This window comes from Pelecanus crispus, chromosome 9 (assembly GCF_030463565.1).
Source record: "Pelecanus crispus isolate bPelCri1 chromosome 9, bPelCri1.pri, whole genome shotgun sequence".
NCBI lineage: Eukaryota > Metazoa > Chordata > Aves > Pelecaniformes > Pelecanidae > Pelecanus > Pelecanus crispus.
In genome coordinates, this window is record NC_134651.1 from 38,781,027 (window position 1) to 38,798,856 (window position 17,830).

Here is a 17,830-nt window from a genome sequence, read left to right on the forward strand (position 1 = left end):
AGGAGGGTTTTCTCCCCCCTCAGAGGGTGTTAGAGGGATGGGGCTGGGTCTCAGCCCCTGCAGCGCTGCCGGACCGTGGGTTCCTGTGCAACATGCTGGAGGCATCGCCCGGTTGTGCCCTCCACTGGCCTCACATTTAGCAGTGGCTGTAAGAAACACCAGTGGGTCTTGCAGGCACATGTTACTTATAAGCCAGCACCTGAGGCCAATATTTTTGTGCCTCATGCTCCATTTCCCTCGAGCTCAGGCTGATGCTCATGCAGAAGTTTGGCCCCGGCTGTCCTGGGTGAGCCGGAGCGGAACACCAGGGCTGCTCTGTGCAGATGCCCACCATGGCCATGTGGCTGCAGGGAGGCAAAAGGCCAAACAGTTTGAGATCCTTTAGGATTGCCCAGGAATGTGAGTGTTTTCCCTGAACCTTCAGACCCCCAAATTGAGCCATGCAAGGCTCAGCATGAGGCTTGGGAAGGAGCTGTTCTTCCCAAGCCAGGACACTTCTCTATCCCCCTGACTGGGGCATCTTCTGCCTTTCAGTTCATTTAACAGATGAATTAAGAAAATGCCCCAGAGGAGGTAAGTGCAGTGCATGGGATCGGGGGCTGCTGCCGCCACTGCTGCATGTGTCCATGCAGCCGGGAGAGTCCCAGGCTGCGGTGGCGGTGATTTCATTTGTGATTCTGCTGCGTATAGCAAAAGGCCCCTCCTCCCTTAGCCCTAATGCTGATTATGCTCAGCAGCAAAAAGAGATTTTAATTTATTTAAAAAAAAAAGGGTGCCAGGGCAAGTAACAAATCTGGATTATATCTTTGGGCATATGTGGGAATCACAGCCGGGGTGTTTAATTCCCCCCTTCCCAACCTAAGCTGGTGTTTTATTCCAACAAGCTGTATTCTACCTTTGTGGCTGGGGCTGTGCTGAAAGGAAGGTGGGACAAATCCCTTCCCGCACCAGGGCTGCACTGCCCTCTCTGCAGTGGGGCTGCCGGGAGGGTCCTCTCTGCTGTCCCCCAGGAAGGGGTGAGTTGGGCTGCGTGTCCCCCCGGGATGAGGCAGGAGGGAAGCGCGGGTGCTGGCTGGCACCCAGCGAGCAGATTGGCGGATTTGAGGGCTCGGGGTGGGGGAATTAGGAAGGCTGTTACACAAGGTCTCCCTGCGGTAGCACAGGTGTGGCTCTAGTTCATCCCGTGCTGGGTCTTCCTGGGCAAACGCACCCCTTTTATTCACACAGGGGTGTTTCTGATGGGGGTGAAGGGAGCTTAGCTGGCTCCCAGCAGCTCGGTGCAGCAGGCACAGCCCCAGCACCGCTCCCTGCAGCACCGAGTCATGCAGCCACAAACAGCCACAAACTCCTTTCTGGGGCTCAAAGGTTTCCCCCCAGTTAGGGAGAATCACCTTCATGATTTTCAGTTAGGTTTTTGTATTAAAGTGATAATTAAGCACGTCGTTTCCAGGTTAAAAGTTTAATATATTGGGCTAAGCCTAAAGAAATGGGAAGGTTCCTCCCTTTCACACGTGTACTGCGGAGGGTGCTGTCGGAGCGGGTGATGCTGCAGATGGAAGATGCGTGAACACAGCCCATGCCATTTACGTGCGTTTGGCCATCTGAAATACAGATGTGGCTGGTTCTTGCCTTGGCACAGTGGGCTGCTGGCCTGAGCACGGACACGTTGGCTGCAGGGTGGGAGCAGATGACGGAAGAGGTGTTTTTCTCTGGTGTCGACCCAAGAGTCCCTGGCTGATGTGCCTGTGTCTGAATACAGTGCCCGATTTAAGGTGGTGCTGTGGGCTCTGCCCCCCAGGCAGGCAGGGACAGGGTTGCTTCATTCCCCACCTCTCTGGGACTCGGAGGCAGCAAAGATCTCTGCGTTCGTTCCCCAGGACGCAAGAGTCAAAGCAGATTAAGGGTCCCTCAGCTGATCACATTTATTTCATTATTTGAGTGAAATCCCTTGTAAATACCTCCCCCCCCCCCCTTTCTTTTTATAAAAATAGAAGGCAGGGAAGAATTGGAGATTTAGGAAAAGTTAATCGCAGGAGTTGCATGAAAACCATTAACCTCTCGCAGCCCGAGCAAGGCCGAGCAGCGCCCGAGCCTGGCTGCAGTGGGGAGATGCTGAATGGCCTGGGGGGGGGGTGGGGGGTGGGGGTGGCAGTGGTTTCCCCAGCCCCCCCCAAAGCAGGGTTCCCCCTGGAAAATCCCTAGTTCTTAGCACTGGAGGCCTCTCCGGCTGGGCGGTATTACAGACGCTTTGTTCATGGCTTGGCCATGATGAACTGCTAATTGCGGTGTTGGAATAAATTGGCTCAAACGCCCAGGCAACTCCAGGGCCCTCGGTGAGCAGGGTCAAGGCTCGGCAGCCGGGAAGCCCTGCGGCAAATGCTGCTGGCCCTGGTGCCGCGGGTTCAGGGCCATTGGAAATGCCAATGCTCTTCCCTTTACAGTGTGGTTACCCTGGGCCTCTCCGGAGGATGGGGATGGGTCTGGAGATCTGGGCATTGCACGGGGATCTCTCCCAGTTGAAGTATTTCTGACAGATTTCTAACAGGTGGAGCTCTCCCCACAAACTGCCCTGTCCTTGCAGAGTTGCCATCCCTCCAATACACCCTCACCCGTGGGACCCTCTCTGACTTTCTCACTTCTCCCAGGACCAGCAGCCTTGTGCAAGACCATGGGTGCTGCAAAGTCAGACCTGCAGAGATTATAATCAAAATAAGAGCAACAGGAAGAGAAGCTGTGAGCTACAATGATGGATGTTCGCGAAACACTTGCCCAGAGACCAAAGTGCTCTGGACGTGCGGTGATGTTTGCTTCCAGCCAAGGAGCTGCGCAATAGTTAAATGCAGTTGATGCGGCAGCACTTAAGGAATCAGCCTCTGCCATCTGGGTGCAGGTCCACTGCAAGGAGCTGCGACGCACCCAGCGCCGATGCCTTCTCCCCGCTGGGATTTGCACCTTGGAGCTGCCAGCGCTGGTTTGTCACGGTTTGCTTCCCCTGGCTGTGAGGGGGGCTTTATTTGCTTTAAATCCTAAAGTTGTGTATTAATAGCATGGTAATGCATTGCTTTTGTGTCCAGTGCAAGCCAGGAGTTATATAAAACACAGATTAATGGGAATCAGCAAAATAGAGGAGCACGTGGAGGGATGCGGTGAGGATGTCTTGGGAGGGGAGGCAGGAGGGAGCTGGCAGGTCCAGAGGGGAGAGAAGCTGGCTGAGCGGATTCAGAGTGCTTCCTGGCAGGATTTGCTCCAGTTATTGTTCTGCAGTCCCTGATTCAGGACATTTCCTGCGCCAGCGTTTCTCCGATGTGGGGTCTTTTGTCCCTGGGTGATCACAAGAAGGCAGAAAGGGGGTCTGTGAATTTGACTGGAAATGGTTCCTTTTTTTTTTTTTTTTCTTTTTTTTTCAGATGACATACATCATTTGTGCACCTGCGAACAAGCAAACAAACCACTGGCCGGAAGCTAAAGTAACAAGCGGTCATCCAAAGGAAAGGCATATTTTTCACTAGGTTGTAAATGAACGCCCCCGCAATGTGGCTTGTTTCCCCTCTCCCATCCCAAAAAGTAAGGTGATACTTGGGTTAAGAAAGGCTGGGGACTGTCAGAAACTCCTTCCCACTCTTGCTCTTTGGTGATCGGTGGGAGATCGGTGCTGGTTTCCAGGGACCCCATACACAACCCAGAACAGCAGTGCCCCAGTTTGGGGCAGAAAAGTTCCCTCTTGCGGACTCCTCAGCCCGAAAATATTCAAAGTGTGCTGAGGCAGCAGGGACACTAAACCAAACCCCTCCTTTTGCAGCAGCTCAGAGCAGGGGCAGGGCAGGAGAGATGAGCGTGAGAGGGAAAGCAACAGGTTTTTGGGCACCTGCCTCTGATCGTGACCTTCCCTGGCAGAGCATGACCGTCTCGACAGCTCTCCGCTCCGCCATACGGGAAGATGCCTCCCACCCTGGCAGGAAGGCACAGCTGGACTCCAACCATCAATCATGTCCCGCCGGGAAGGGCTTGTATGGGTTGTGGGATTCCTGGTGGGGTTACTTTTTTTCAAAGCCTCCTGCAATAACAGCAACCGTTGCTCAGCTTCCTTTCTAGATAACCTTTTTCCTGCTGCCCAACATGCTTATCTGCTGCAGACAGACTGGCAAGATGAACCGGAAAGCTGATACCTTATCTCTCCCTCTCAAGGAGCTTATTTAAGTGCTGGAATGTGTTGCGATGGTAAATGATTGTTAAAATCCAAGTGAGGTACATGGACCTAAGGACAGGTCCCGCTGGGAGAGAACACCTAGTCAAAAAGGAGACTCGGGGGACTACAGACTTTCCGGGCTTTTCTGTCTTTTATCTGCCAAAAGATGCATTGCCTAAAACGTAAAGTGTTTGTTTAAAACCAAAAGACATGGACTGGGCTTCTCGCTAATCTGTGGGTTAATGCCGCAGGCTGCTCCCAGCTCCGCAAGGTTCACTGTGTCCCTTCGATATGGCTTTATCTGTGTCTCAGTTTATTCATTGCAGGAAATATAGTGCTGGGGGTCGCCCTTGCAAGGGGTGCAGCAAGGGTTAACAGCGTGTGATATCGCATGGCACGTATTCCTTGCTCACCCTTTAATCTGGACTCAGTGGGGGAAGCAGTAGGATGCTAACACATCCATAAAGGTAAATAGGATTTGAGAGCTATCGAGCTAATTGAAATGAACGGGGCTCGGCTGCTCAGACAGCCTGATACAATGAAATGAGACTTCTCCGGGGACACAGAAGTTGAGCAGAGCTTCAGCACTTCACTTATTTCAGCCACTGCAAGTGGCAGCTACAGCAATAGCAATTGCAGACACCGGGGTCTGAGCGCTGTGACAGCAGAGGGGCCAGGGAAAACCGGCGTGGACGGGGTGATGTCCATAACAGCTGCTGAGGAGGGGTGAGACAGATTTATTTTGGTCCTGTCCTGGGTGGAAAAACAGACGGCAGTGCCGGGTGCCAGCCTGGAGCACACTGCCAGCAAAAGCAGGGGTGCTCTCCCTCCCGATAGGCAACAGCGTCCCAGTGCACCCAGGGGTAGGATGGGGGAAATGGGAGAGGGACCAGGCAAAACCACAGGGAAGCAATCCCACGCCAGCGGGTTGTGTGGCCCTAAAGAGCTCTAGGCATGAGTGTCCAGATCCCAGCGCACAGGCCAGCGAGCGATGGGTGCTCGCAGGCATGTGAGGGGTGTCTGCACCTCCCCTGCCCTGACAGCACCACTGCGGGCTGGGCTCAGACTCGGGGATGGCTCTCGCCACTCCAGCCGCTCTTGCACGGTAGTTGCTAGAGAAACCGTACGTTGGCAATGCACACTGCTACCACGGGCTGCTGCATCTGAAAGTTAATCTGTTCCACATCACCGACTACTTTTCCATAGCGATGCATAACAAGTTGCCATCCTGGAGCAGACCTCAGCTCATCTGTGTGATGGTGCCCAGTGCTTCATTGGAAACGTAGGTGACCCTGTGGCAGCCAGGATGGGACAAGACACTCTCTGGGAGGGCTCATCCAGTCCCGTGCTAGCTAGAGATGACCCATCCCCTGAGGTTTTTCACCCCTTGCAAAACTCTTGCAATTAGACACTGTGATATGCGTGTCTGCAAGATCCTCCAAATTCTCTTTGCATCTTACAAGCTCCTTGGCTCCATTCCTTTGGGTAGCAGCAGGACACCAGCCCCACTCACAGCCTTTTTGGGGGTTGCAGAGAGGACCCTGCAGGGAAGCAGGATGGACAGCAAAGCCCATGGTACTCATTTTTCTCCCCCCGATGTGATTTGATTATGCTGATGGGGAATGGGGCTGGTATAGCAGCTACATCCTGACATAGCTGATCAATGCTGTGTGTCTCTGACCCAGCCCTCCTTGCTTAATTCCTTTAGGGCAGTTCTCATATTTTTGGGATGTCGCAGCTCCAGTCCTCGCCCTACATCCCTGCTGGGCGCAGCGACCATCAGGATGGGACCGGGCTGCCCTGTGAGGCCTGAAGGCACCCAGCTCTGGCTGCAGCCCCCACCCAGCTTAGCAGTTGTCCCTGTCAATGTAAAAAGTAGGAACAGGGGGGATCCATCTGAGCCGCTCGGCGTCTGTGTCTTGTGATCCTGAAACCCAAGAGCCCCCCCTGACTCAGCAGGTTATTAATAACCCCCTGGCTGTGCTCCCACCACAGCGCCTGCCAGCCCTGGCATTGCCTGTCTGTCCTCCACGGTGAGGAGAGACGCACAGCCAAGGCAAGGTCAGGGGCTTCTTCCCGCTGGCCCTCACACCCCATCCCCACCCGCAGGGCTGGGCAGAAGTGGTGTGAGGCTTGTGGAGGGGTCTGCAGAGACCCCAAGGCCCCTGCACCTCCCACAAGCACAGGAGAAGCTCCTGGTGCTGCTGAAATTAGCCTCTTCTCACCCTTGTCTCAGGTCCTCTGTTTTCTTGTACCTAAAATCAGCCCTGGTCCAGGCTGCAGGGCAGGTGAGTTGGGCTTCCTGCACCACAGCATCAGTACTGCCGCCTGCCCCTTCCCCGGGCTGGGACACACTGGGTGTCCCCAGGCTGCTGCAGACCCTGGAGGTGCTTGGCCCCCACGTCCGTTTGGACAGGATGGGGTCTGCCAGCCACCGGGTTTCCATCTGTTGCTGCTGAACATCTTCTTTGGTCACAGCTTTGCCCATGCTCCTCTTCCCAGGATTGCGAGGGCAAAGCAGAGGAGCCACAGGTCCCTTGGAGACTCTCCAGGTACATGTGGGACCTGGGGGGAAAGAATGGCAGACTCAGCAAAACTGCGGTGATGATGCAGTCTGGGTTTGGGCTATTCCAGGGGGAACACACAAGCTGCAGGCAGATTTCTGGGGGTCCCTGTGCACCGAGGGGTCCCAGAGCACTGGGGGTCACTGCCAGCCCTGGGACACAGACCAGAGCTGCCCAGGTCTCCTCCTGCCCAGGGTGGGCTGTAGCACACCCACATCCCCACCACATTATACAAACAACCCCGGCCCCAGGGGGCTCAGCAAAGCTGCAAGGTGATTTGGTGTGAGGATGAGCTGGGCTGTGTTTACCAGGGCTGGTGCTCGTTAGCTGGGTTCATTAGCACTCCTTGGGCAGGTTTTAAATAGCAAACCAGGAGCTGTCCTCTAGGCCTAGGGCAGCCTTGGCTATGGCTGGAGCACTGATTCCTTTCTCTTTTCTCCTCTGCTCTGGTTCTTTCTTCTCTGCTCACAGGCCCCCGCATGCTGCAGCCATCCCTGCTAGGAACCCCCTCTGTGACACCCCAGTGAGCAGCTTGAGGCTTTGCTCTCACCATTGTGAATCTCCCAGCACTAGGAGTAGCGCCCCAAACTCCTCTGACCTCCCCATCTTCCCCCCAAGAAGGCTGTGCCCTCTCTGGCCCTGCAGCTCACAGGCAGAGCTGGGGCTCTTTGCTGAGCCCTGGGGAAGCTCCCAGAGCTCCGCCAGCTCCATCCATCATTTATTCTCCTCCCTCTCCCCCATCCTTGGCCCTTTTCTCTTGCTTTCCCGCTGAGCCCAGCGTACAGACTTGTCCCTGCCCTTGGTGGGGACCAGAGCTGGGGTCAGGGACTGGAGCCAGGGAAGGGGACAGCACTGACTGCCCCACCTGCACCCTGGGCTGCCCCAGCACCTTGGCTCTGCTTCACGTCTCGAGACAGGGCGCTTGGGCTCCCCATCGCTGATGTGGCTGTTTCCATTCTGCTGTGCCCCATTGCGAGGCCGTATGGCTAGAAAAGGGAACTTCTCTGCAACATGGATCTATTTAATCAGTGTGCCCCCTTCCCTTCTCTCCCTGTTGCTCTTTCATCCCCTTCTCCTTCCGTGTTTCCCTCCCAGGGCTCTCCCCCTCTTTTCCCATCCCCTCCAGCTTTCTCGCCCCCGTTTCCCGTCACCCCTCTCCCCCGCCAGGTCCCCCCACATCTTGACCCTGCAGCAGGCGAAGGTTTTTCAGTCCACCCCACCGGGCAAAAACCCGCTCTCGCAGGGCAGAGCATCGACTCGACGCCTCGGCCTCCTCTCTGAGTACCGGCGACATGTTGTGGGACCACCACAGGGCGGGCAAGGTGAGCCGATCCCCCTGCCCCAGCACAGGCCGGGGAGAGATGCTGGGGCCGGCTGCTGCCCGACCCCTGCCAAACCCCCGCCCGCGGGCGCAGCTCCCGGGGCCGGGCCCCGCCGGCTCCAGGCCGGGTTTGCCGCTCCCTCTAGCGGGCACGCGGGACCACGTCGCCGCCGCCCGGGATCCCGGCCCCGGGAGGGCGGCCCGGAGCAGCCCCTCGGGCAGCGAAGCCCCGGGCCGCCTTACAGCCTGTGCCCTCCGTTATTCCCGTGGGGAGCCGTGCCTTGTGCGTTATGCCCCACGGCAAGTGAAAGCCCCCGTGGGAGGCTAGAACCCGTGCCTTGCGGCTATTCCTAAAGGATTCCCCGGCGGGGTATCAGGAAGGCAGGGCCCTCTGTGGCTGGACCTTTTTGGGCTGAGGCTGCGTTTTCCTCAGCAGAGAGACTTAGCGCAAAAAAACCGGCTGGATGGCTGGGCCCAACGAGTTGTGGTGAACGAAGTAAAATCCATTTGGTGACCGGTCACAAGCGGTGTTCCCCAGGGCTCAGTTTTGGGGCCAGTCTTGTTTAATATCTTTATCGATGATCTGGATGAGGGGATCGAGTGTGCCCTCAGTAAGTTTGCAGATGACACCAAGCTGGGTGGGAGTGTCGATCTGCTGGAGGGTAGGATGGCCCTGCAGAGGGACCTGGACAGGCCGGACCGATGGGCCAAGGCCAACTGTATGAGGTTCAACAAGGCCAAGTGCCAGGTCCCGCACTTCGGTCACAACAACCCCATGCAACGCTACAGGTTTGGGGAAGAGTGGCTGGAAAGCTGCCCGGTGGAAAAGGACCTGGGGGTGTTGGTCGACAGCCGGCTGAACATGAGCCAGCAGTGTGCCCAGGTGGCCAAGAAGGCCAACAGCATCCTGGCTTGTATCAGGAATAGTGTGGCCAGCAGCAGCAGCGAGGTGATTGTGCGCCTGTACTTGGGGCTGGTGAGGCCACACCTGGAATACTGTGTTCAGTTTTGGGCCCCTCAGTACAAGAAAGACATTGAGGTGCTGAAGCGTGTCCAGAGAAGGGCAACAAAGCTGGTGAAGGGTCTGGAGCACAGGCCTGATGAGGAGCGGCTGAGGGAGCTGGGATTGTTTAGCCTAGAGAAGAGGAGGCTGAGGGGAGACCTTATTGCTCTCTGCAGCTACCTGAAAGGAGGTTGTAGTGAGGTGGGTGCTGGTCTCTTCTCCCAAGTAACAAGGGATAGGACGAAAGGAAATGGGCTCAAGCTGTGCCAGGGGAGGTTTAGATTGGATATTAGGAAAAATTTCTTCATGGAAAGGGTTGTCAAGTACTGGAACAGGCTGCCCAGAGAGGTGGTGGAGTCACCATCCCTGGAGGTATTTAAAAGATGTGTAAATGTGGCACTTAGGGATATAGTTTAGTGGTGGACTTGGTAGTGTTAGGTTAACAGTTGGACTTGATCTTAATGGTCTTTTCCAACCTAAACGATTCCATGATTCTATGATTTTATTCTATGAAATATTTAGGAATTGTGTTAATAATTAAAGAAGAGACTGAACTCGAAAGGGACTTTGTGTGATCTCATGAGACAGAAGGGACAAATGTAGCAATGAGAAAAACTGCTCACTAAAGCGTAGCATTATTTCATAAATTCTCCAAGAAAAAGGGAATGCTGCAACTCTGGAGGTGTTGCAAACAATGGCCTTTGCCTGGGGGCTCTGGAAGTGAATCCTGCAGCCCCTGTTAATGCCAAGTTACCATTTCTGTCTGTGCACGTGTGCAGGATTCACATGGTGGCTGGGCTGAGATCATCCCATTGCAGATCAAAGCCATGCTTGTCAGGGACAGCGAAAGTCTGCTTTCTTACAGCAGGGGTTGCAGTTCTACCAAAATCACTTATTCTCATCAGCTTCATCACATTCAGAAGCAGCTGATAGTTCCCTTTGGTGGGGTGAAGCGAGATATTTTTGAACTGTGAAACAACAGCTGTCTCACAACACATGGAGCGGAGGAATCAGATGGTTGTGATTGAAGGTTGGAACCATGAACCCAAATGTGTCCATGAACTTACATTCCTGCCACATCTGTGGTCATTGTGAGGCTTTCAAGATAGGAAACAAAATTATGTGTTAGTTTAAATCTGGACTGAATATTAGGCATTGCAAAATCAATTACTTTAAAGTACCTTAAAACTCCTTCAGTAAATTTGGGGCAAGTCTAAATTTGCCTATCCTTGTTTTCCATTTTGGGGAGGTTTCCCCCTCTTTGTCATCACAGGTCTTGTGGCTAACTCCAGCCTCAAATATTTGGCTGAGTTTGTCCCCAAAGTAGGCCGCAGTTTTCATGACTGGATGTACTAGACTGAATGGAATGGGATTTTCAAAAGAGAGTGGGGTTTGTTGCTAAAATATCTGGATCAGCTCTGCCGAGGTTTGGCTCTAGCTGCTGATCTTCAGATTTAGAGTGAAATAAGACTGATATATATTTGCATAATCCAGTGATCTACCTATGAATTGTCATAAAAGTCAGACAGGTTGATCAAACACAGGCAAAACTTTAGTACTTGCACCTCCATCCCCCTGTTTTCTCCTCCTTTCTGAGTGTGCTCAAAACTCAGCATGTCACAAACAATCTTTGGAGTCTTTTGAAGGATGCAAACTGTCACGTTGTGAGAAAGGCATGGTGCTGCTTGAATTTTTCTTGAACCTCTTGCTATTTAGGCAATCAAGGCTGTGCGAGGGCTTCCAAGTGGATGTAGTAAGAAAGAGTTTGGGCTTTAAAAGATGCCCTTAGAACAGCGTTGTTAGCTTCTGAACAGCACAGCCAAAGGAAAAATCACCAAGCCAGGATGAGCAGAAGCAGTAGTCTTGTTTTGCAGCTACACACAGGGGAAAAACTGAAGTCATGGCTGATGAAGTGCCTCCAAAATACTTGCAGTATCAGGCAACTGGTATTTGGTTCTCATTGCAGGCAAAACTCAGTGCTAAAGCCAGCTGAAAGCAATTCACTTCTCATTGGAAGAATAGTTTCTTCCTTTTAATCAGCTCTGTTTTAAATGATTTCCTTTTTTAGTGCCTTAAACAGTCATTTTGGTTTGTCCTTCAGGCAGCCAGCATTTGCTCACGAAGAATGGCGTGGGTCTGCAGACGTTAAAAGGACAAACAATAGCCTGGCAAACAGAAATGCTTCAATGGCATCTCGTTTTTATACAGAGCCTGTGACTCCCACAGGCCACAAAGGATTAAAGAAAAAGAACAGCCTCTACCTGATCCAGCAGCTACAAGGAGCAATAACTAACTCCTTGAATCTGCTCTCATCCGGGAAATTGGTGGGGGGATAGCAAATAAGACCACAGCTGGGGGCACCCAGTACCTCCCCTGCAGGAGGAAGGAACTGGAGTTGGTGGCTCTGTCCTGCCTCGATGGTGAGATCTGGTGGAGAGTGAGAGTAGGATCATCTTAACTAAAGCACATTTTTTCACAGCCACCTGTAAAGTACATCTTTGTACATATAATGGTTCAGCAATCTCAAGGCCAGAGATGGATTTGACACCCTGTGAACTGGTCAGCTATTCAACATATGCTGGGGGGAAAAAAAAACCCCTAAGAAACTCTACAAACTGACTCTGAAAGCAGAGCTATCATGATTGCATTGCATGACACCAGATACTTAAAGCAGATGCACAGAGGGGACCATGCCATGAGTTAGAGTGAGTGTAGTGTTGCAGTCTTTGCTTTCCCTGATCACATTTAACCCAGTTTGAAGTAAAGGCCAAGATTCCTGGGGTTTTGTACTCTTTTCCCATTCCCAGTATTTCATACTCTATGTCAGCTTAGAGAGGTGAGAGGCTCCAGCTCCCTCTCATCAGAACTCCTCTTTATTCTTCTCAAAAAACAATTTTATGAAAACATCTCCATTGATACTAGGTCTTAAGAGGGGAAAAAAACAAACCGTTTATATTTGAGACCCAATGCCCCTTTGTTCTGTTTGAGGTCTAGCTTTTAAAGCATTTCCTTGTATTTGGATAACACAGCATCATACATGGGATAACAGAGAACTGCCAGAGCTACTCGTGGCTTTGCTCCCACCTCTCACATATGACAGCTCAACTCTACTGTTGTTCTTGCTGACTGGGTTTTGGGTCCTAAGGCCCTGTTCACTTAGTTGCAGGCTTGAATTTCCCTGTAGCTGTCTCAGATGAGCTAATGAAGTCAGTGCAGGTATGAGGCATTCTTGATCTAGGCATAACTGAATTTGAATGGATTTTCACACTTCAGGGCATAAACCAGCTCCTACCTCATGGGATTAGAGAGCATATTTTCCCACGGAGAGGTTACTCCACAACTGTCCACTGTGTGTTTCTTCTGCAGCAGCTGATGTTGGCTGCTGTCTGAGATGATAGATGGAAAACTAGAAGGACTGTGACCTGACCCGACAAGGTAAATGCATACTTTGTGTGTGCTGAATGGCCTCTGGATAGGGAACAGTGCAGGATCACTTTGCTTTTTCCAAAGGGATTGTGGAGTTTTGGGAATGACTGTGAGGGCAGTAAGGCCCTGTCTTGCGCTGCAGGCTGCCATTTATACCTGAGTAAAATGGCACAAGAGCATTTAGCCTTCAGTTTGCTCTGCTGTAAATCACCCTGCATGATGCAAGCCATGGTCAGGGATTTACAGATTCAGAGCAAATTTTTGTGGAAGCTGTAGAATATAATAGTAATTACATTATTTCTAGGAAGCTTTAGATCACGAGACATTTGTGTAGATGCAAATTCTATACTAGGGCTGTAAGCCCTCTGCAATGGTTCTTTTCTATTTGACAGGATTCTTCATTAGTGGAAGGATGAAGTGCACAGCAGGGTTTCTGCTCTTACTTGTAATTAATCCTGGGAAGAGGAAGCAGAACTCTTCCTGCTGCAAGAGAGTTTTACTCTCTTGTCCAGGGTATAATTTGCTCAGCTCTCTGGAACAGGTCAAAAATCAGAATGGGCAAGCAGTCCTTCCAGAACGGATCCCACATAGAGCTGTGCATTGAACTTCATCCAAGTGAAACCTGTTCATCAGTCTCTGCCCAAATGTCTTTTCGCTGTCGACACCCCTCCCTTACAGTCTGTTGTGGGTCTAATCCCACCAACTCTCATCTTACACCAGTTGTTTTGGTTTATACACAGGCAGGTGCAAGACGGTGCAGGTCTTTTGAAGAGCAGCACAGGAATTCATCACCTTATGCCAAGGTCTGATGGTGTTCCCATGGACCAGGATAGAGCCACGCTCTTCCCTTTGGTGGTAGGGACAGACTACATCCTTTTGTTATTCAGACCATGCCCAGCTCTGAACAGAGAAGAGAAGCCCAGCCCCAATGCAGTCCTGAGCCATGAGACTTGCAAAGCTCTGTAGTCGGCCTTGGCACACTGCTGGGCACAGGTGGAAAAGCCGTGAGTTTGTGGGGGCTGTGGCGTACGCACCTGGTAATGAATGTAGAATTGTCTTTCATTTGTTTACTTTGGCCTTTTGATCTCCACAACGGGTTGCATTAGTTTTTTCTTTAATTGGTGCATCTATTCCCTTGGCCTTGGATTGTTGCCTTGGAGATGCACAAGAGACCTTCGGAGAACTGCTTATTACAGCAGCAGGTGTGCATAACGCTGACCTGGACAGGCCTGTGTGACTCACCTGCTGATGGTTTGGGTTGTAGGTGGCTGCATGAGTCCTACTGAGTCACTGAAAGTGAGGGGATCCCACACTGCCTGATCTCCTGAAGGGCAACATTAATGCCTTTGGGTGCTTGTTGTTATTGTGCATAGAGTACAAGATGGTTCACTCTCCTCTTCCTCCTCAGCTGACATGGGCTGTGGAACAGCATGGTGCTGCAGAGTAGGGTGGCTGAATGTGAAAAGCAGCAGCCCAAATCAGAGGCCCTCTTTGGAAATCTGCCTGACCTGTAGCTCTTCTTATGGAGGACAGTGAGGTTTGTACAGGTGGGAAGCAAGTTAGAAAAGCTATTTATATTTCTCTGTGTGTGTGCACGTGTGTACTTGTCTGACCGATGGAGAAAGAAAAACTAAACACAGCAGACTAATGCCCTGGCTGCCCGGCGAGTTGGTGTGAGTGGGAGTTTGCTAATGTCAGGAGGAGGGTGGGCTCCTCCATGCAAGTGGCTAGAAGTGGAGGGCATTGGTCTGCTGTCTCTAGATAGAAAAAACATGCTGCAGGAAAGATGAGACGAGACACCAAAGGGCCAAGAGTAGAGTGTAATACTTTGATATCCAGAAGAGGAGGGGATGTGACAACCAGATGATGGTTTTCAGCAGTGCTGGTGTGTCTCTTGGTAGCTCAGTGCCTGGCAACTTCAATAGCAGTGCAGATCAACTGTAGGAACATCACATATGGTCCAGAAAGCTGTTCATGCATTTCTCCTCTCTGCATTACTTTTGATGACTATTTGAGATCAGACACATCTCTCATGAGCAGCGATCCCAGTGCCAAGCCTTACACTGTTCCTGTAACCTGGGGAGAGGTGGGGACCGTTCCTCCTGAGGCATTGCCGGCACCAGGGAAATGTGCTACAAAATCCCTCTAAAGCCACCTTCCCTTCATGGGCAAGGACATGCAGGATGACAGCACATGACTGGTGATCCAAGAACAAGCTAGAGTGCACTTGCAAGAGGCCAGCAAATGCCCAGGTGCTTGTCCCACATACATATTATATACACACACACTCACATATACGTATGTATTTATATATGTATGTGTGTGTGTGTGCCATTTTTGCAAACTGCTGGACAGTCCCTAAGAAATAAATGCATGCACACCTGCAGTCTGGCCTTTCATTGCAAAATGTCACACCGATAGACACCCACGTGAGTTTGTTACAGTTAAGGAGAATTAAAGGGAGAATGGTCTGTCCTTGTGTGCAAGGAGACCACATCTCTCAAGCTATAAAAGATCCTCTGGGCAGAGGAACTGCACTTCATAGCAACTTTTACAACAATATCTTTAGTGCCAATTTTGTGCCAGGAACGCTGTGTGCACTGTGTTGACCTGAAGCTCGTTTTGGCCTGAGCAGGGACTGCGTTTGCCTTGTGAGGCTACTCGTAGTTTATGGCTCGGTAGAGATTTTTTTTGGGATAGCAGTGACTGCCTTGCTCTACTGCATTCATTTCCATCATCATTAATGAGAGAACAAATTAAAAGGTATTTCTGGACTGAAGTCCTTCCAAGGGGCAGTTCCTCCAGGTTGCCTTTGAATCTGCTGCCCATGAAACCAGGGAGGAGCACCAGGCAGCCTTCACTGCTGTTTTCCAGTCCTGCTCCTGCCGAACAGAAATTCCCACAGCCCTGTCATTGCCCCACGGCCCTGCCTGGGGTCACCGCAGCAAGGAGGCAAAAACTTGAGGGAAAAGCCTCCTGCACCCCCTTGGAGGTAGCTTCCCCAGCGCAGGTGGTTCGAGCTAGGGCAGCTGTAGGGGAATGGACCCTAGAGTGATGAGCCCAGGGTCTCCATCAGCAGCGAGGGGCCCGAGCCTGGTGCCTCATGGCCTGGCAGGAGTCATAGCATGCTTTGGGTTGGAAGGGACCTTTAGAGGTCACCCAGCCCGACCCCCCTGCAGTGAGCAGGGACAGCTTTAACCAGACCAGGGTGCTCAGAGCCCCGTCCAACCTGGCCTGGGATGTTTCCAGGGATGGGGCCTCCACCGCCTCTCTGGGCAACCTGTGCCAGTGCTTCACCACCCTCATCATAAAAAATTTCTTCCTTATATCCAGTCTAAATCTATTCTTCTTCAGTTTAAATCCATTATTCCTTGTCCTGTCACGACAGGCCTTGCTAAGAAGATTGCCCCCATCCTTCCTGTAGGCCCCCTTTAAGCACTGCCAGGCCGCACTCAGGCCTCCCCGCAGCCTTCTCCTCTCCAGGCTGAACACCTCCAACTCCCTCAGCCTGGCCCCGTAGCAGAGGGGCTCCAGCCCTCGGATCATTTTTGTGGCCCCCTCTGGACCGGCTCCAACAGCTCCATGTCCTCCTTGTGCTGAGGGCTCCAGGTCGGGGCGCGTTTGGTGGCTTCGCCGCTCCCCACCCCTCCCGCTGCCTTCGTGAGGGGCCGCGCACCCCGCCAGGCCCAGCTCCCTCCGCCTCAGCGCGCCCTCGGGGCCAGCCGGGCGCCTGCTGCGGGCGTGTGGGGTGGAGAGAAGGGCCGGGAGCGGAGGCAGCCGCCACGGCCCCGGCTCTGCCCCTTTGGGCTGCCCTCGCCCCTCAGCACCACCCCCCGCTTCTTCCCCCCCCCCCCCCCCCCCCCCGCCTCCATCTTGGGCCGCCCCTGCGGCGCCGGCGGGGCCCTGCAGGCGGCGCTGTGCGGATGGCGGCGGCGCCCTCCCGCGCGGGATTGACAGGCCGGGCCGGGGGAGGAGGGGGAGGCGGAGGCGGAGGAGGAGGGAGCGGCAGCGGCAGCGAGAGCCCGTATCGCCCCGCATCCCGCCGCCGCCGCCGCGCAATCCGCCGCCATCCGCCGCGCCCCGCGCCCATCGCCCCTCCGCACCCGGCTCCCCAGGCACTCCCGGCTCCCCGCCACCACCACAGGTGGGTATCGGGGGCCGGCGGCGGCGGCGGCCGCGGATATTTGGGGCGGTGAGTGGGGCCGGGGGGGAGGAGGAAGGGGAGGGAGAGGGAAGGTGGGACGAGGCAGCCCTAAAATGGAGCCGGAGCCAGCGGCTGCCTGCGGCTGCGGCACCCCGCGGCCGCCCGGCTCGGCCCGGCGGGGGGGAGGAGGCGGCGCAGCCCAGGCGGGTCCCCCGGGCCGGGGCCATGGCGGCGGGGGGCCGGGCCGGCTGTGGGGGCGAGCCCCCCATCTCGGGCTGCGGGAGCCGCCTGTGTTTATTGTGCGAGCCGGGCCCCGCGGGGATGGAGGCGCCAGGGGCAGCCGCGGGGCCTGGCCGGGCCGGCCCCGGCCCCATCCCTGGTGAGGGCCGCGGTGAGGCCCGGGGGGCCCGGCGGGGGCCGCCTGGGCTTGGGGCCCGTTGCCCGGGCTCCTGCCCCCGGGCCAGGGGAGGCCTGCGGGGGGGTGTCCCTGGGGCTGGGGCCTCCCCCGCCGCCCGGGCCGCGGCGGGGTGCGGGAGGGGTTTGGGGGCGAGGGAAAGCGGGGTGTGGGGGGGCTCCCCGCCGCAAAGGCAGGTTGTTTTTCTTCATCGTCTGGAGTGTGACACAAAGATATTTTTGTCGCGCCGTGTGTGTCTCAGCAAAACAAGGGGCGGGGGGGGGTGGCATCCAGAAGGCTCGGTCGGTTTGTTATTGTGCGGGAGCCTACAAAAGGGTTGCTGAGGCCGAAAGCTGAAATGCGGCTTGGGGCGGGGGGCGTGCGGGGCAGCTGCTGAGCGGGGGGGGGGAACAAGGATGGAGTTTGTGCGCTTTGGTGCTGGGAGAGCTTGTTAGGTAGGTTTGAAAAGATGGGTTTGGTTGGTTGCTGTAGTGGTTGGTGTTTTTTTTTTTTTTTTTGTTTAGGAAGGAGTTTTTCATCTCTGTGTGGGAGCAGATGTGCTGCAAGCTGGGGAAACCCTAACGCGTGTCCTGGGGCACATGTGCTGTGCATCTTCACCGGAGTGGGGGGGGGGTGTGTGTGTGTGGTTTGTTTAGTAGCATTGGTTGTGAACCAGGAGGGTTTTTTCGTTAAGGTGGCTACAAATAACCCCCTGGTCCCCAAAGTCAAAGCTGGCCGACAGGGTTTGAATGAGCTGGGAGTTGTGGGTTTTGTTAGGAAAGTTGTTTTGGT

The 17,830-nt window shown here is 54.0% G+C and overlaps 1 protein-coding gene across 12 annotated transcripts in view; it reads left to right on the forward strand.

The window, feature by feature from the left end:
* The first annotated feature begins 16,605 nt into the window (after nucleotides 1-16,605).
* The window catches only part of PRRC2B (proline rich coiled-coil 2B), a 47,876-nt gene continuing 46,651 nt past the window's right edge, over nucleotides 16,606-17,830 (forward strand). For all 12 annotated transcript variants that reach the window (XM_075717110.1, XM_075717113.1, XM_075717111.1 and 9 more), the window contains exon 1: nucleotides 16,606-16,644. The gene's annotated coding sequence lies outside the window, so the exon portion shown is untranslated. The remainder of the gene's footprint in view (nucleotides 16,645-17,830) is intronic.